This window comes from Alligator sinensis, unplaced genomic scaffold (genome assembly GCF_000455745.1).
Source record: "Alligator sinensis unplaced genomic scaffold, ASM45574v1 scaffold131_1, whole genome shotgun sequence".
Classification (NCBI taxonomy): domain Eukaryota; kingdom Metazoa; phylum Chordata; order Crocodylia; family Alligatoridae; genus Alligator; species Alligator sinensis.
Window position 1 is genome coordinate 4,444,180 of NW_005841830.1, and position 18,184 is coordinate 4,462,363.

General features: G+C 43.8%; 2 pseudogenes; one reads left to right on the top strand and one right to left on the bottom strand.

Annotated features, from left to right (window-relative positions):
• Positions 1 to 6,006: 6,006 nt before the first annotated feature.
• On the top strand, positions 6,007 to 6,139 carry LOC112550640 (annotated as a pseudogene).
• A 4,593-nt stretch (positions 6,140 to 10,732) lies between these two features.
• Positions 10,733 to 15,438, bottom strand: LOC112550175 (annotated as a pseudogene).
• Between the last annotated feature and the right edge of the window lie 2,746 nt (positions 15,439 to 18,184).

An 18,184-nucleotide genomic window follows, 5' to 3' on the forward strand; every position in this document is an offset into this window, starting at 1 on the left:
ACAAAGAGACAAGAAGTAAATCAGAGAGCAGAAGCAAAGATCCAGAGTCTGATGGCATATGGAGGAAGGTGGGGAAGAAGGTAGGAAAGAAAGATGTGGTGGGATTTGGGGTTTTGGAGAAGGCTTTATTGAAGAAAGCAACAAGGGAAGAGTCCACTCAGTAGGAATAACAGGAGAAGAGGAGGAAAGATCAGGACAGAGAAATGAGGAATGAAACAATGATTTAAGGGAAGAGAAAGACTAGTTGGAGCAATAAACCAGATCTGCAAAGAGAAAAAAGATTGGAGGAAGCATGAGATGGAGCAGCAGGTAATCTATGCCTAAGAATAAGAGCAGTAGTAACAGGGGAAGGAGAACAGAGAAGCTGGATAATGAACAGATATGAATTTATAGAAAAAAATATTGTTTGACGTTTCGGATGTTCAAACAGAATATTTGAATAGCCTGGTCACCTTTCCTAACCGGAAGTGTTGGGAAATTTTGTATTGGAGATAAGAAGGTTATGAGGATTTTTGGAAGATGTATACGGCAGTAGGTGAGAGAGAAAAACTTAAGGGGATAATCTTTACTGTGGGAGAAAAGACAAGAGAAAGGACAATAATTATTTGAATATACATGGACATGCTTGAGATGGGGCAGATAGAGAAATGGTTGGAGAATTATGTACAAAAAGTTGTGTATGTTGAGAAGCTATGTAATAAATATGGTATATGGACAGTATCATGGAGAGCTCAGGCGGTAATGAGGGCAAATGAGAGGAGTCCTGGTGGGATAATGCACTTATCACTGGTAATCCAAGTAGGGCCACACCAAGGATTTACAATGTGTTTCAGACAGCCCAAACTCTATAGCAAGTGTGGACAGGAAGGACACCTGGTTGCATACTGCTGGTACATAACATGGTACAGATGTGAAGGCAGAGGGCGCAGGGTGATAGAGTGCCAAGAAGTACTGAAGTGTGTTATTTGCGGGGAAGAGGTAGACTTGCAGTGCCAATTCCCATGGTCCTTTTCAAATAAAGCTAGATCTAGAGGAGCAGCGGAGAGAGGAAAGGAAAAGTGGGAAAGAAGATTTTGAATGAGAAAGCATGCCAGTGGAGGAGATGCAAGAAGAAGGAAGAGTTGGGGAGGAAGAAAATGAAATTTCAGTAGGCAGCTGGCAACAGAGGAGGGAAGAGAAGGAAAGATAAGTTGAACAAGTGACATTGAGAGACAGGAGCGAGAAGGAAAAGAGGAGAGAACGATACAGGAAGGAGGAGGAGGAGTGAGGACAGAGCAAGAGAAAGATAAAGAGAGCCAAATTGGGAAAGAGAGAAATCACACTCTATGAAGCTTAGAAAAAAGAAAATGCATTAAGAGAGAGGGGGAGGGGTTGACAAAAGGCTCATTGGAGCTAATGTGGTCTGGGACTAATGGAGAAGGGAAAAGGGAGAGGGGGAAGCAGAAAGGTGCAAGACAGGGAAAAAGGGAAACTTTCTTAAATGTTAAAGCAATAAAATAACTGGCAAAAACCACAGGGATGCAAAGAGGGGGAGGATTAGAACTGACAGCATCAAGCAACAGCACAGAAAACTCATAAAGTGATAGAAATGTGAACTTTAAATGGACAAGCATTACTTTGTATATTGTATCTATAAATGTCAGAAGTATGTTATCAAGGAAGAGGTGGGATAAAGCGGGATGCCAATATTGACTGGGGTCAAAGCAGACATAATATGTTTGCAGGAGTATGGAATCCCATGGGAGAGGGATTACAAACATTTTGTAAAGAGATGGGGATGGGGACCATTGTGGTGGGTGGCGGGGTCAGATGCAAACAAAGTAGCTAAATTTGAGATTTTTTTTCAAGAGTGAGGAAGTGGAAATATGGGAAGTGCAAGTGATTGTGGAAGGGAGACTGCAACGGAGGGTGGTGGAGTTTGAAAAGAAAGTGTTAGAGATTTTTAATCTATACGTGCCAGCTGAAAGAGAAGGACGGATCATCCTGTTTAAGAAATTAGAGGTTTATGTAGGCGGAAGTAGGCAGAAAATTCTGGTGGGGGATTTCAATTGCATTATCAAGGAGTGGGATAGGAGAGGAGTTGGAGGGGAGGGAGAGCTAAATAGCTCGTCAAAAGTACTGATTAATAAAATAAAAAAAGAGGTTTAAAAGATGCCCAGTGAGATGGTGATTATGAGGATGGAACCAAGTGGGAGACAGGTGTCGAGGACTGCTTTTGTATTAATGTTAAATGGGCTAGGGGATTTGAAGGAAGTAGATCTTAGATGTGACCTTCAGCAATCACCAGATGCTGAGAATGAAAGTGAGTTTAGAAAAAAGTGAAGGTAGGGGGAAAGGGATGTGGAAGTTATATGTTCAATCATTACAAGATGAGAAGACCTGTCAAGAATATGTGGAACTGTACAGGTGGTGGAGGAGAGATATAGTCCATCACTTCCAAACGCTTTTGTAATAATAAAAAGAAGAACAAGAGATTTTTTTCAGAAATATTGGTCAAAGAGAAGCAAAGAAGAGGGTGAAAGAGTTAGAAGAACTGCAGGCAAGGAAGCAGGAATAATTAAGGGAGGCAGTAAGAGGAGTACAAGTGAAAGAAGAACTGAAAGACTTAAAGCAATGGACTGAAGAATGGTTCAAAAGGAAAATGGATGAGAAAATCTTTCTGACCAGAGCAACTTGAGTGGAGAGAAGGGAGAAGGATGGTGTAAGTCTTTTGCAGCAAAACTGAGGAAAAGAAGAAAGGAACTGAAAACAGTGAGAACTGAAGAATGAATCTGAATACAAAAAAGTGCAAAAGTGTTAGATGCGGCAGCAAAGTTTTATAAGGGGTTATACAAAAGAAGAGGAGTGGATGGAAGAAAAATGAAGGTATTCCTTAAGGGGATGAAGGAAGGAATCAAAGATGAAAGAAACAAAAATTGAAGGAGAAGTTAACTATAAGATAGGTGGAGGACTGTTAAAAGTTTGCAAGAGAAGGAAGGGAGATGGGCTTCCAGTGGAATTTTTTGAAAAATTTTGGCAATGGGTGGGGACAGATATAATAGAGACATACTGGGAAATAATGGAGGGTAGAGAGATAGGGTACATTTTTGCAGAAGGTGTGGTAATTTTGATATTCAAGAAGGGAAAGGAAGACGTGTTAGGTAACTGGAGGCCAATAACCCTTTTAAACATAGACTACAAATTGATAGCAAAAGTATTGGCCAAAACAATACTATTTAGCAGATGTGATACAAGAAGAATAAATGTGTGCCATTCCCAAGAGGAGGATATACCAGAACCTATGGTTAATGAGAGATGTCATGTCAGATGTACAAGAGAGGAAAAGAAACATGGTGGGCGTGTCTACATATGCACTGGACTGCACAGCTGTTACTGCCCAGTCATTTAGTACTTGCTTAAGCAAGTAACCAGCATTACTATGCAGTTCTGACACTGCATGGGATTTTTCCCATGCTGTTGTGCAGTAGCGATGCACAGTAAGGCTGTGCAAAGCTTCAGTCCCTGATTTGATTCAGTGAAGATTCGGCCCAATTCTGGGCTGGGGCGCATGGAGTGTCCCACAGCAGTGTGGGAGGCCTCAGCAGCAGACCTGGAAGTGAACCAGAAGCACTTCCGGTCCACTTCTGAGTATGCCGGGGAGTGTACTGGGGGACCCCCCCATGCTCCCTTGGCTCAGTGACTGGTGCCTTCTGGGTCTGGGGGCATCCAATCGTCAAGCCAAGAGAACATGAGGGGGCAAGTACTTCCCGGATTCTGGAGGGCATGGGAGGGCAAGTACTTCCGCTCCACTTCCAGGTTCGTTGCTGAGCACATGGAGGGCCCCCACCACACTCCTGTGGGATGCTCCATCTGCCCCAGCATCACAGCATTCACAAGCCCATGCTGGTACCTCAAGGTATGTAGAAAAAACTTTTAAAGCTGTGTTTCTGTCTAAATCACTGGTTCTCTGAATCGGCATCGAATCTTCAGATTCGAATTTAGCGGAATTGAATCAGGGACAGTGATCTGAATCAACAAATTGAATCACTGTCACTAATTTGGGTCAAATCCAAATCCAAATTGAATAGGGCCCACTTCACACACCCCTACTGTGCAGTAGCATCGGTATCATGGTTTGTGCCTGCCAAAGCTATGTCACGTAGCAATGAGCTACAGCAATGTAGTGTCTTGTGTAGACATGCCCAGTAATAATAAATTTAGACCTGGAAAAAGCTTATGATAGGGTTGAACATAATTTCATGTTTGAAGTATTGAGGAGGATGGGGTTTCCAGCAAAGATGATCAGATGTGTCAAAGCACTATACAGCAAAGCAGGAAGTTCAGTACTGGTAAATGGTTACTGGAACAAAGCATTTCCCATACTAACACAAGTATGGTAAGATAGGGATGCCTGCTGTCCCCCTATCTTTTTGTGTGCATGATGAAACCATTGGTGCAGAAAATTCATAATGATAAGCCAATAAGTGATGTGAAGATACCAGGAGAAGGACAAGTTAAATGTACATTATACATGTTGTAAACATAGTGGCTCAGGACAACGTATCAGTCGAGAGGCTTTTGAATCATACTGTGGACTACGGTGAAGTGTCAGGGGCAAAATTAAATAAAATTAAAAGTACATTGATCGGTGTGGGGAATTGGGAGAATTTACAGAAGTTCAGGCTGCAAGTGGCGAAGGGTGTAATTAAGATCTTGGGAATGCTAATGGATGATGAAGAGAAAAGAACAAAGGCTTGGGAGAAGTAAAAGATAAGAGTGAGGCAGCTATTGAGATAGTGGAGTGGTAGAATGTTATCTTTTAAGCATAAAGTGGCTGTGTTGAAAATAGTACTCTTGCCGATCATCCTTTACATGGGAGTGGTGTACCACCATCATGGCAACAGATAAGAAGGGTACAGAGGCAGATATACCTTTTTTTTGTGGGGGAGTAAAAGAGAAACGGTAGCCAGGACAGAGCTAAACAAAGCCAAGGAATTAGGAGGTTGGGGAATGGAAAGATTTGTGTATACTTACTTTATAAGTATATTCTGTAAAGAGATAATGGAGCCTGTGGGGAAGACTGTATGTTTCTGCCATTTCTAGGAAGTATGTTAAGAAGATGGGGCATGTCTGGAAAAGAATGGAAAAAACCATGGGCTTGGCAGCCATCAGCCCACTGTGAAGATGGAAAGCTTCATAAGGGTAAATAAACTTGAAAGAGTGGGATCAGAGTGTTTGAAAGACCACAAGAAGGTGATTAATATGATAAGAAGGAAAGATAAAATTACAATAGTTGTGGACCTGATAGAAAGACAGATGGCAGATGTGTGGAAAGAAGTGACAGATAATAGAGTGAAAGGAAAACACAGAGATATCATATGGATGATGATATGGTATATTCTTCCTGTAAGGGGCATTCAGCATATATGGGGCTTGGTACGATCAGCAGCATGCCTGAGAGAGGGATGCGGGAGCTGAAGAATCTGTACTGCATGTGTTTTAGGACTGCCCTTTTGTGCAAGGGGTATGGGACGGAGTGTATCATTTTTGGAGGGCAATCAATCTGAACTGTGATTAACATATGAAGTGGTGCTGTATGGGTTAGTGCCCACAGGACTGGAGACACGAGACAGAGAGCCATACTATTTTGTGCAACAGTAGCGATATGGAAGGTGAAAAACCTACTGTTGGGTCAAGGGACTGACTTTATTCAGAAGAGAATGTTGGAGTTGGCAATTTATGAATTGAAATACTAGGTGGATCAAGATGCAGACAAGATGGGAAAGGAGAAGGCATATAAGAGATGGAGGAAAGAAAAATAGCGGTGTTTCTTCCAAAAGGACAAAGGGGCAGTGTAAGTTGTTGTTTTCTCTTGGGTTGGAGGTGGTTTGTGAGAGGTTAATGTGTTAACGGTCAAAAGGAGTGTAAGAAGAATAAGGTACTGTTGTAGAGGAGGTTGCTAAGTCTTATGTTAATGTAGTTTCTTTTAGTTGTTTTGTAATAGAAAAGAAAAAAAAAAGGTTCTCATCAGCATTTCGGCCTTTTTTGGCTAAGATCAAATGTAGCAATTTTTGGCACCAAGGGGAAGGTGTCAGGGCTGGCTCTAGCCTTCCCAGTGCTGGCCTAGCATTGCAGTACTTCCAGGCCCAGTGCCAGTTCCTTGCAGAGGGAACACCCACCTGTTTTTTTTAAGGGCCAAACCAAAAAAAAGGTTCCAATCAGCATGGTTGCTCAATATGGGCCATATACTTAGTTATGCTCAGTGTTGCCTACATTTAATGAACTTCATAGTTGGTTTCCATTACTGAGCACATGTTTTTAGCAGTAGTTTAAAGACAGACAATGCATTTAATGCAGTTTTCTTGTATGTGAATGTAAGACGACAGGCTTTTTTCCCATGCTGCTTTGAGAAGGGACACCTCATTTTATATTCAAGTAAATACAGTAGGTATGCATTCTCTCTCAGGGAAGCACCTAAACTTGATTGTCTCTGATTTGCCAGAATTTCCCCAAATGTATCCATTAAGCTCAGGCTGAGCATGGGCAAAAGAATATGACAGGCTATATGACAGACTTTGAAGCAATCCAAGACTGCTTCCAACTTGAGTGATATAGCTATAAAATCTGTTATGGCAGGGGTAGCCATGCTCATGGTTGAAGCTTTCTGGCTTCCTTATGGAAGTGCTTTCCTTTCATGGCTTGGGCTTCTTCAGTAAGTCAAGCAAGCCTCCACAAAAAAAGGCATTTTGAAGATCCCTTGGACTTTGCATTACCCATTTTAAGAGTCATTCGATAACCTCCCATCCTAAGAAACAAGAATTCTTCTGCCAGTTCAGCCACACATGGGATCTCTGATAGATACACTTCTGTTATGTTGGAGCTACATGCTCCTATATGCATTCCCTCCTGTTCAGAAGCACTGAAGGAACAAGTGGAAGCTAAGACAGGACAAAGACAAGATCCTGCTCAGAGCCTCAATGGGCTCATCAGTCTCAGTACTTCAGCAACATAGATTAAAACTTTCAGTCCCCTGTCCAGTTTCTCAGTTCTCCTGTCTCAGAGGTAGTCACCCACATTCCATGCTGCCAAGCAATATTCTAAGTCCCTGAACAACACACTGGATACTGGCCAGTTGAGCAACTGGGACTGTAATTGCTCTACAGAAGTCCAGAAAACGCTGCAGGAAATATTTCACCATAAATCATAAGGAAATGGAAGCAGCTTATCTACTCTGTGAAATAAATAGACTGATTCTCTTTAGATTTCCATTTCCTTAATTATGGACCATTTGAACAATACAGTCTCCCTTAGGTGGGTGAGAGTGCACCCAGCTGTACTATTAGCCTTTCAGTTCCTTGTAAGCGGCTCAGCTATGTTCTCTCATCTTCCAGCATGTGTACGCTGCAATCAGAGGGTGATTGCAGCTCACATATACCTGAGTTAGCTTTAAACTAGCTAGATTGGGTGAGAATAGCAGTGCAGCTGTGGTGGCCTGGAGCTCAATGCAGACTAATTGCCCAAATATTCACCAGCTTTTTCTGTAGGTTTTGCAGCCCTTGCTGCACACTGTGCTGCTGCAGCTGTACTGCTAGCAGTAACTGTGCTGGCTAGTTTAATGCTACCATGAGCTACCACCACAGTTTGACCATAGTATAAGAGACATACCCTTACAGCAATAAGATTTTAAATGTGTTCCTTTCCTTTTGGAGCTACCCCACCCTGACATTTAAATGTAGTGCTCTCCAAGTGATGGACATGTTATCTGAACAGTTGTCAGAACATTCCCTGTATTATCTGTCATTGAATTGACTGCCTTTGTTAGTCTGGAAAGTCTCTGAGATCCAGGTATTAAACGATCATCCACTATATACAATGGACAAAGTAAGTCTTTAATAACATATAAAGATTAAGTACAGCTATGCCTGCATCCCAAATTCACATTAAAGAAGGTGTCTTTCACCTAATCAATGCAACAACCTATCTGTATTTTTTTCCTAAGCACTGCTCATAGCCAGGCAAGCGTAGGTTGCTTTGTGAAGAGGAAAACATTACTAGCTCGACAGAACCATGGTGTTCTGTAATATATGTAGATTGTCCATCAATATGGACAACCAGCCAGGCTCCAGTTTTGGGCGATGTGCGCCGCCACCACGTGCGCCACCCCGCTTTTTTTCGGCATGGGTTTTTTTGACCCCAGGGTCTCCCTGGGCCAAGAACCTTCCTCCCCCTTCCCCCTCCCCCCAATGTAGCAGAGTGGGGAATGCCTTCATGTGCGGTGTGTACTGTACATCCTCACTAGTCTGGACGTGGCCTGAGTAAGCTGTCCAAGAACTAGCAATTCTACCCCAAATACCATGTATCTTTAAAGGAAGAGGAATGGAGATTTTTAAATAGACTCATGCACATAACAGTTTAAAGAAGAAAATTATATTTCAAACTTCCATTGCTCCACCTATACAACCACTACATGAAAATTTACAGCTGGGTTTTTTAGTAAAAACTTTAAACATCATAGTTATTAAACTTTAAAGACATTAAGAACTTGGTTGGCTTGGTAAAATGACCCAGAATCCTTTAAGTTCAGCAAAATGTTAAGTAGCCAAATATGATCACATCTACTGGATGATGGCACTGGAGGTAAAAGTTTTTCACTTAGCTCCTAAACGTTCAGAGGAACTTGGGGAAAAAACGGTTCTGCTTTGGTAACTTAGTGATAAGCTGCTTTTCTTACATACATGGAAAACTTTCAAGGAGATCCCTAATAGGAAAGACTCATTTTACCTTTCTTAAAGACTTGGGAAATTCCTATACATTACTCTAAATTTATTTCTAATTAACATTGCTAAAGTTGGTATGATTACCAGTATACAAACTATATAAGAGAATATAATTAAATATTGGGGAAGCATGTATATCATCCTGTAATATTGCATATGACTTTGTATATGTTCGGCAATAAAATCCATGGCCTTCATCCAAAATCTGCATATTTATATAAAAAACATAGTAAAAATTGTACTCACACAACATTAAGTATACACCAAAATAATAGTGCAAATTGCTGGCATGTATAGCCCACTTAAGCATGCCCCCTCAGACACCCTTTCTAATTAAATCCCCACTTCCTGGCATTGTAGTTATGCTAAGCTGTGCTGCTAGGTGAAAAGAAAATGTACAGTTTGTAAATGTTGACAAATCTATAAAATAATATACCTGAGAGAAAAATGATCACATAAGAAGTCTAAGTCAGTAAAGAAATACTGGACTGTTGTGACACTGAAATTACAACCAATTTCCATTATTGCTCTGTCAGAGATGTCAAATTTCCAGCCTGCAGCTACAACCAGCCTTTTTAATGTATTTTTGTGCCTCACATGACACGTTCTGATTCTGTAGAATCTCAACTTACTTTTCAATGGAATTTCTATCCCTAATGGTTATGAAGAATGTTGCACTTGTTTTACAACAGGGAGGATGTTTTAGTATTGTATGCCTGCCTGTGTGTGTGGAGAGCCTAAAATAATGCTTGTAACAGGACTGACCTCTTCTTTCTTGCTCTCACTGGGACAATAGCTTCAGTACCTAATAATGTGATTTGCAATCATTTTTATTCACTGCTGTTCTAATTTCAAGTTTATTTTGTTGCTCATCTTTTTAACAGATGGGGTAAGGAAGGGGGTGGTAATGAAACCCACAGGAGAAGGGAACTGCTACATGGAAAGGAATGCAGAGGAAAGAAAGGCAAAACATGCAAGAACACAGAGACAGAGAGAAATGGAGAAAGGAAGATATCAAATATGAAGAGGAATGGAGGACAGAAGTATCAGAAGTCCTAATGGTGAGCATGTTTTTCATCTGAAGGGTCCTGAATGTGACAAGATATTGAATAAAGAAGTAAGAGCACATTTATAAAGGCCATAATTAAACAAGACGGCCAGGAATTAGAGCCTGGAACTTGGGAGTCATGGATTCACATTTCCTGCTCCACTGCAGATTTTGTGTGAGACCTTAGGCAGGTCACTTAATAGCTTTGTGTCTCAGTTCTCCATCTGTAGAATCAGGATGTTGTATGAATCTGTTAAATGATTTGAGATACTCAGGTATCATAGTAACGGAATATATATGGTTGGTCCAATAAAAGATATCGCAAAAAAATCCATGCGTCTCATACATTTCCTGGACTATCGTGGCTACAACAACACTGGATCCCTACTGTAGTAATGGAGGATATGTAACCCCTTGAAGAGACAGATATTATACTATTGATCATTTTGTTAGCTTTCCATGAACACTGATTCATGTATCCCCAAGTATTCTGAGTACTGCATAAGACTTAAATGCATCTACTAACCTATGTGCCATGTTTAGAAATGGAAGTCAGCTCCCGCCACCAAACAATTCAGACCAAATGACTGTACACGAACTCCCTCCCAGGTCCAAAATAGTTGTAGTTTCTTGTGACAGAGAATGGTGATCCACACCCGTGGAATTACATGCGATTTAGAACAGGGGTATCAAACATATGGCCCAAGGGCCAAATGCAACGCGTGGAGGTGGGTCATGCAGACCAGAGGGCTTCTTGCAGACTGGACTGCTCACTTCCACTCGTCAGGTTCAGATGAGGAGGCTCATCACATGGGCTTGCTGTGGCAATGTTAATCCCTGTTGTTGCACAAACTGCTAGTTTCGTGCCCCTGGAGGCTTGTCCAATTTATCTCAAGGAGAGAGTTACACACACACAGGCTAGGTCCAACTCGAGTTTATTGTTTGCGCAAACAGATCGACAAAGGAGCTGAGTTGCTCAAAGCAGAGTCGACCCCGAGCCGTGCCCGAGGTTCCACTTTTATAGATAACAAACAGGGTTTCAGCGTGTTGCGCGATTATTGGCAGCCTTACAATTTCCTTATTGTTACGTCTTGCCTTGCAGGTCGAGCTCAACTTGTTATTGGTTATTGTTTTTTATCAAGTTTAGCACATGCGTAGTCAAAAAGCAGAACTGCGGCAAAAGGTTCTGTCGCATGCGCAGTCTAAAAGCAGAACTGCAGTGAAACTAATGCCCCTTAATAACCTCTTATCTTGGTGTAACCCTAGTGCACTGAATAAGTATGGTTGCAAGATCTATGTGCAAAGTAAGCCTTAATCTATATGCAGAAGCTATTGCAAAACATGTTGAACACAAAAGCGACTGCAAAGGCATGGTGGCTGAATTATAACGTGTTTTTTTACCACAATTCCTCCTTCAAGATGCCTTCTAATTCTAATTTTTAATAATTGTCAGCGATGGCTAGCTTTTGATAATGCACAAGCATTTCGCGGTTGACGACCGACTGAACAGTTCGCCTTAAAAGGGTCATGATGCAGGGTATAATACAAGGAAGCAAACAAAGTATTGACATTAGTAGGCAAAAGGCCACCAAAGCACCCCTTAACCATCTAAGCTGGGGAAGCCAGGATGTAAACCAATCAAAGTCCCACCCGTTCCATGCTTGGACTGGGACATGCGCTACCTTTTCCATGTCATCCGCCAAGGTCTTTATCAATTCACCATTATCATTGATTTCAACACAACAATTGGACAAATTTAACTTCCTGCACACCCCTCCTTCACTGGCAAGTAAATAGTCAAGAGCTAAGCGGTTTTGCAGTACTGTAGTACGTAGCTGGGTGAGCTGGTTGTCAATCAGACGCAGGGCTGCGGCAGTTTTGTTGGTAACTATCTCTACTACAGCCTGGAGTCTAATAATGCGGTTTGTCAAGTATGTGGGCTCTCTGCCAACCACGTTCGGTTCCCAAGTTGCTGGATCATAGTACTAAATGATTTTCTCTGCTGGCCATTTATCATTACCCCATCGTTGGTCCCCTCCTGCGGCTATCTTCTCAAAGGAGTTATCAGTGCTGTGTTTGACGTGATAAGTGTTGGGTTGTGTTGTCCAAACACCAGGAGTTGTGGGCTGTGTTATCTAAACACCAGGAATCAAAGCTCTTAAATAACAAGTCCCAGCCCAATTGGGGGGAAGCTGTCTATATGCCCATCGCCTACAAATCCACCATAGTCCACAGGCTTCAGTTGTGATGGTGGTGCGGGAGCTCATTAAAGTTAGGGTTAGTGAGCTCCTTGTTGCATTTTTGCTTACCGTGGTACTATTTCGGTAGTGAGTACAATTAACGCCCCAAGCTGAAATCCACTCCTTATCGAATAGGCAGCTATAATTATCAAACTTGTCGTATGAGACATTTGTGCAGGTCCATGCACCCTCCCGAGGGTCGACCTCCTTAGAAATCCATGTCTCCCGACACTTTGACTGCCCTATCTTAAACCCCACTCCCTGTTGGGAAATGTAAATAGAGCCCCTAATTTTTGCCACCATAAGTTTTTCAGAACCATTATATCATAAGGAGAAATTAAAATTGCGATTAAAGCCCCAATCCGAGATTATACCTGTCCTGTTGAGGGGAATAGGCAAGAAGGGGACTCTCTCATCACTAGAAACAGGAGTAAGCACACACAAAAGGCAACCGTGGTTAGTTAAAGCCCGGGCAGAGTTCTTGAGAAGAGCTACCCAGGAATTTTCCACCCATGGGTTCGGAGGGGTGGAGGGTTGGAGAGCTGAAGGCCAGCCTTTGAGGATCGTGGACCAAAGTCCATCCCAGTTGCCAGATGGCAGCCTCATACAGACTGTGGTTATACCAGGTTTACCACCCGGGGATGTCATACCAGTAGTAATATTTTGTTCTATGGTAATTTGCCGATGAGGGCAACATGAGGAATTGGGATGCAGGCGGACCTTAACTATAGTAGATTTGGAACCTTTGTAGTTATTCATGGGAAAGGTCTCAGCATAAGTATCATTGGTACATGTACAATAACCAGACGTGGGGCTAGAGATGGGTCCTGAGATACCTAAAAAGGGCAAGAGCCCAAAAAAATAGATTAGGGTCCACATCTTTGCAAGCGTAACTTCAGACCTCTTATTGGTTCACTTGTCCACCTGTTGGTTTTTTGTTCCCGGGTGTTATCAGCTTCTGGAGTGATCACACCCTGGGAGTTGGTGTCCTCTGGATGAAAAGGTTTTACCCTCGAACAGTGGGTCTACTTGTCATTGTTTGTTAAGCGAACAGCCGTGTGGGTGGTTAACAGCACCTGGTAGGGTCCTTTCCACTTTTCTGCAAGGGGATTCTTTTTTCATTTCTGCACTAAGACTTGGTCACCCGGTTTAAAGTTGTGGATTGGGGCATCAAGCGGGAGACTCTGGAAGGGTGCAGCGAACCTGTGTAGCGAAGACAAAACAGACTGCAAGGCAATAACATGTCTCCAAATTTCGGATTTGCCCAATTTTACAGTAACCGGCTCCCTCCACCCTGCTGGCAAGACTCTGGGAGGCATACCAAACATTAATTTAAAAGGTGACTATTTAATCCCTCTATGTGGTGTGCTGCGAATACGAGTTAAGGCCAGTGGGAGTGCCTGTGGCCATTTCAAATGAGTCTCAATACAGATTTTCGTTAACATAGCTTTTAGCGTTCTATTCATGCGTTCTACCTGACCTGAACTCTGGGGTCTCCATGGGGCATGGAGCTTCCATTTGATATCTAAAGCATCGGACACTTCCTGTACTATTTTTTCTACAAAATGGCTACCTTGATCTGACTCAATAGACTCAGGCAACAGAAACCTGGGTATTATCTCATGGAGTAGTACTCGTGTCACCGTGGATGCGGTAGTCGTTCTTGAGGGGTATGCTTCCACCCACCCAGTTAGTTGGTCGACCAACACCAGCAGATAACGGTAACGACCGGACTTTGGGAGCTCCGCGAAGTCAATCTGCCAAGCTTGTCCGGGATAATGGGCCCATGGCCTTTCTCCCATGGGGGCTGGTGGTTTTGCGGACTTTGGGTTTACCTTCTGGCAGGTCGGGCACTGAGAGACCACTCTCTGGGCGTCCAAATAAAGTCCTGGGGCCACCATTTGACAAGTCAACAAGTCTCCCATCGCGGTGCCCCCCATATGAGTGGAAGAATGTAGCTGGTGGAGTATTTTTCCCAATAAGCCTCGAGGTATTAACACTTTTCCTCCGGGTACAATCCACCATTCCTGCGAATTTTTACTGGCCTTAAGCTCGGCAGCTAGCTTATCTGATCCTGGGCCATATTTCACTTAACAATCTTTCAAGTAAAAGGGTACTTTATGGGCCGAGCCTTGAAACACTGCCTCCCCTCCCATCTGTGTTGTCTCTTTGGCTGCTACGTCAGCCTTCGCATTTCCCTTCTTCTGGCGCTCGTCCGCAGCCTTGCCATGGGCCTTTACGTGTACCACGGCCACCTCTTTTGGTAGCCGGAGGGCTTCCAATAGCGTTATAATTTGTGGCCCATTTGCAATCTTTTGTCCAGAGGCCGTGATGAACCCACGCTCTTTCCACAACAACCCATGGGCATGAACGGTGGCAAAAGCATATCGCGAATCGGTGAAAATGTTTATCTTTTTGTCTTTTCGTAATACCAATGCCTGTGTTAGGGCAGTGAGCTCCGCTGCCTGTGCCGACCAGTTAGCAGGGAGTTTCTCTTTTTATACAGTCTCAGTCAAGGTTACCACAGCACACCCCGTATGCCGTTCACCGTGTATTATATTGCTTGAACCGTCTACGAAGAACTCCTCCTCTGGGTTCTCGAGTGGGTCATCTGTCAAATCAGGACGAATTAATACTGTCTGAGTCCATACCTCTAGGCAATCGTGGCACGGAGGTCCCAGTTCTGGCAGTAGGGTCGCTGGGTTTAAAGCAGTGGTGTGCTTGAAGGTAAGGCCTGGATTAGATAGGAGAAAGATTTTATATCTGGATTGTCTGGAGGGGTTTAAAAATGTCCCTTCCTCCCCTCCAAGGATCTGGGGAACCCCATGTGGTGTATGTACTTTTATATCAGCTCCCATGACAATCTTTTGGGCCTCCTCCACAAGAGTAGCTGTGGCGGCGACTGCCCTCAAACATGCAGGCCACCCTTTCGCCACCGGGTCTAGGACCTTGGAGTAGTATCCCACGGGCTTTCACGTTGGGCCCACTGGTTGAGTTAAGACCCCTGAGGCTACCCACCTATTCTCATGCACATATAGTCTATAGGGCTTGCGCCCATTTGGAATCATCAACACAGGGGGTTGCAAGAGGGCAGCTTTCAATAACTCAAATGTGTGCTGGTTTTCCTTAGTCTGTTTTCAATTAGTGAGGCCTTCCTTTGTGAGGGATTTATATAGGGCTTTGGCTTTTTTCCCATAATCAGGAATCCACAGTCTATAAAACCCGGTTAGGCCCAAAAAAGCTCGCAGCTCCTTGGGGTCTTTGGGGGCAGGCATATCCTGTATTGCTTGGATTCGATCCTTATTTAAAGCCCGAACCCCCTTTTCAATCTCATATCCCAAAAACGTAACTTTTGGTTGGCAAATCTGAGCCTTTTCCCGTGACACCTTATACCCTTTCTTTCCCAGGGTATTTAGTAAGGATTCTGTCACTCTTTTTTCCGTCTGTACATCGGGACTCACTATCAATAGATCATCAACATATTGCAATAGCGCCACCTCAGGGTGTCTCTCTTTCCAGTGCTCCAAGTCTTTTTGCAATGCTGTTCTAAAGATATGGGGGGATGAGACAAATCCCTGGGGCAACACTGTCTATAACAATTGAGTCTTATGATATGTGTCCGGGTCTTTTCATTTAAAGGCAAACAATTTCTGACTATCTTCGTGTAGCGGGATAGAGAAGAAGGCATCTTTTAAATCTAGTACAGAAAACACCTTGGCGTCTGCTGGAACTTGGGTCAGAATGGTGTGAGGATTTGGAACCATAGGATGATTCACCAAAATCTTTTTGTTTACAGCTCTCAAGTCTTGCACTAACCTGAAGGAGGTGCCATCTGCTTTGGGCACACCCAGGATCGGGGTGTTAAAGGGGGATGATCCCTCTATTAACCACCCATACCGCTTGAATTTTTCAATCAGCGGTTTTAAGCCTGCGCGGGTGGCTCTCTTTAGAGGATATTGCTTTACACACACAGGACTCTCTCCCTCCTTCAGGGGAATTTTGATTGGATTTACGTATTTTGTCCGGGCAGGGGTCCCATCTGCCCATACACACGAAACAACATTCTCTAAAATCTCAACTCCTTTGGTTTCTGGTCCCGTCTTGGCTGTCCGAAGGGCCATTTGGTAATTTGAGCCCTGTTTTACTGGCAGCCGCACTACAATTTGATCCTCACGGAAGAAGATTTCGGCTTGCAGTTTTGTTAACAAATCTCGCCCCAAGAGGGCTACTGGGCAAGCAGGGGATACTACAAAGGCATGTTCCAACATATTATTCCCAATCTCTGTGAGGAGGGGCTTATACACAGGCAATCTGGTTCGTCTTTTCTCTATCCCTTCTAGAGTCACATGCTTTCCGCTTTCTTTAGCTAGAGGAGGTCTTACAGGGATCATAGAAAAGGTGACTCCGGTATCCACTAGAGCTTTATAATCTCTGCCACCAACCCTTATTTGTACCATGGGATCCTTTTGGGCGTTTGCCCGCAGGGCGGTGGCCTTGGATCCCAGTCCCCTTCAGCTAGAATCTTCCCCTGAGGATTCCGCTCGCATCTGGCGGTCCCCCAGTGGGGTTTCCCTCCTTTTGTCCTTCAGGTTAGGACAGTCCCTTTATTAATGTCCCTTCTCCCGGTAATATGCACATTCATCAGGCTTTGGTCGGCCTTTTCCTTTCTTCTGCCCCCCCTCAGGTCTCTCCTTTCATCCCCCACCGATATTTGTACTCTTGCCCAAGGCAGTTGCCAGCATTGCCATCTGTTTTTGTCTACACTTTTTCTCCTTTCTCTCTGCTACCTGATCGCGATTTTTATAAACTTTATACGCAATTTTTACTAGTTCCGAAAGGGGTTTTCCTGGTCCCCCTTCAGTCTTTTGCAACTTCTTCCTTATGTCTGGGGCCGCCTGTCCAATAAACATCAGATTCACCATGCGTTGATTTTCTGGGGCCTAAGGGTTCAAGTTACTGAATTTTTTAAAGGCATCGAACAAACGCTCCAGGAAAACTGAGGGAGATTCATCCTTCCCCTGATGGACTTCGTACAATTTAGAGAGATTAGTCACTCGTGGCACTGCCTTGCCCAGAGCTTCCACTATAATTCCCAAATAAATACTGTTTCGCTCCCTTCCGTCCGCCGAATTGTTGTCCCAATTGGAACTCTCAATAGGACATATGTCTCGTATGTCTCTTCCCTGCCCCATGCGCTCCTTGGCTATCCGATCCACCGTTCCCTGTACATTCTCCTCGGATGTAACATCATCTGAACATCAGCCCAAGTGGGACGATGAGTTTGTCCTACTGACCGAAACAAATTTTGCATTTTCTCAGGGTCCTCTCTAAAAGAAGGATTTTGATTTTTTTAATTGAACAAATGTGACGTATGGAAAGGCACATAAATAAAGGTGGTTTCCCCCTCCAGAGCCACTACTTGCCTCACTGGAAACTGGTATCGGGGGGCCGGGTTACGGGTTTTACGAGAGGGTCTACCTGACGCCCATCCATCCCAAAATGGTGCACCCCAAGTCGGGGGCCATGGGGCAGGTGGGTAGGGGTAGTCGGGATCCAGGTCAGGATCCTGTGAGTTGTCTTTCTCTTCAGGCTCATAAGAAGGGGGGGCTGATGCTAGGAGATTCTTTGAGCCTTTTTTCCCCTTCCCCCCCGGAGCGCTGGGGCCAGCTTGGGGTGACGCTGGGGAACTCTCTGAGCCTTCCCCTCCCGGAGCGCTGGGGTCAGCTTGGGGTGACAGCAATGATTCTTGGTCCCTGGTGCTTGTACTAGCCGGTGACTGTGCTCTGTCCCTGCGCCTCAGTCTCTGAGTCAGATCTCCCTCACTACCAGAATCAGGAAGTACTCGGGGCTTTTTTCCAACATCTTTTGCCAATAACATCTTACACATTTTTTCTTTACACTTTTGGACCCATGGGGGAATGGGGCTCATTACAGCACTTATCCAGCAATCTATATACGGGTATTGATCCCAATGACCGTCCCTTGTCACCACATTCAACACTGCATTAGCCAATTTCACATTAAAAGAACCGACATCCGGCCACCCCACTCCAAATGATGGCCACTCCAACTGACAGAAAGTAATCAATCTGTCCTTTGACATTTCTATCCCATAATCTCCTTTGAATTTACTAAAGTTT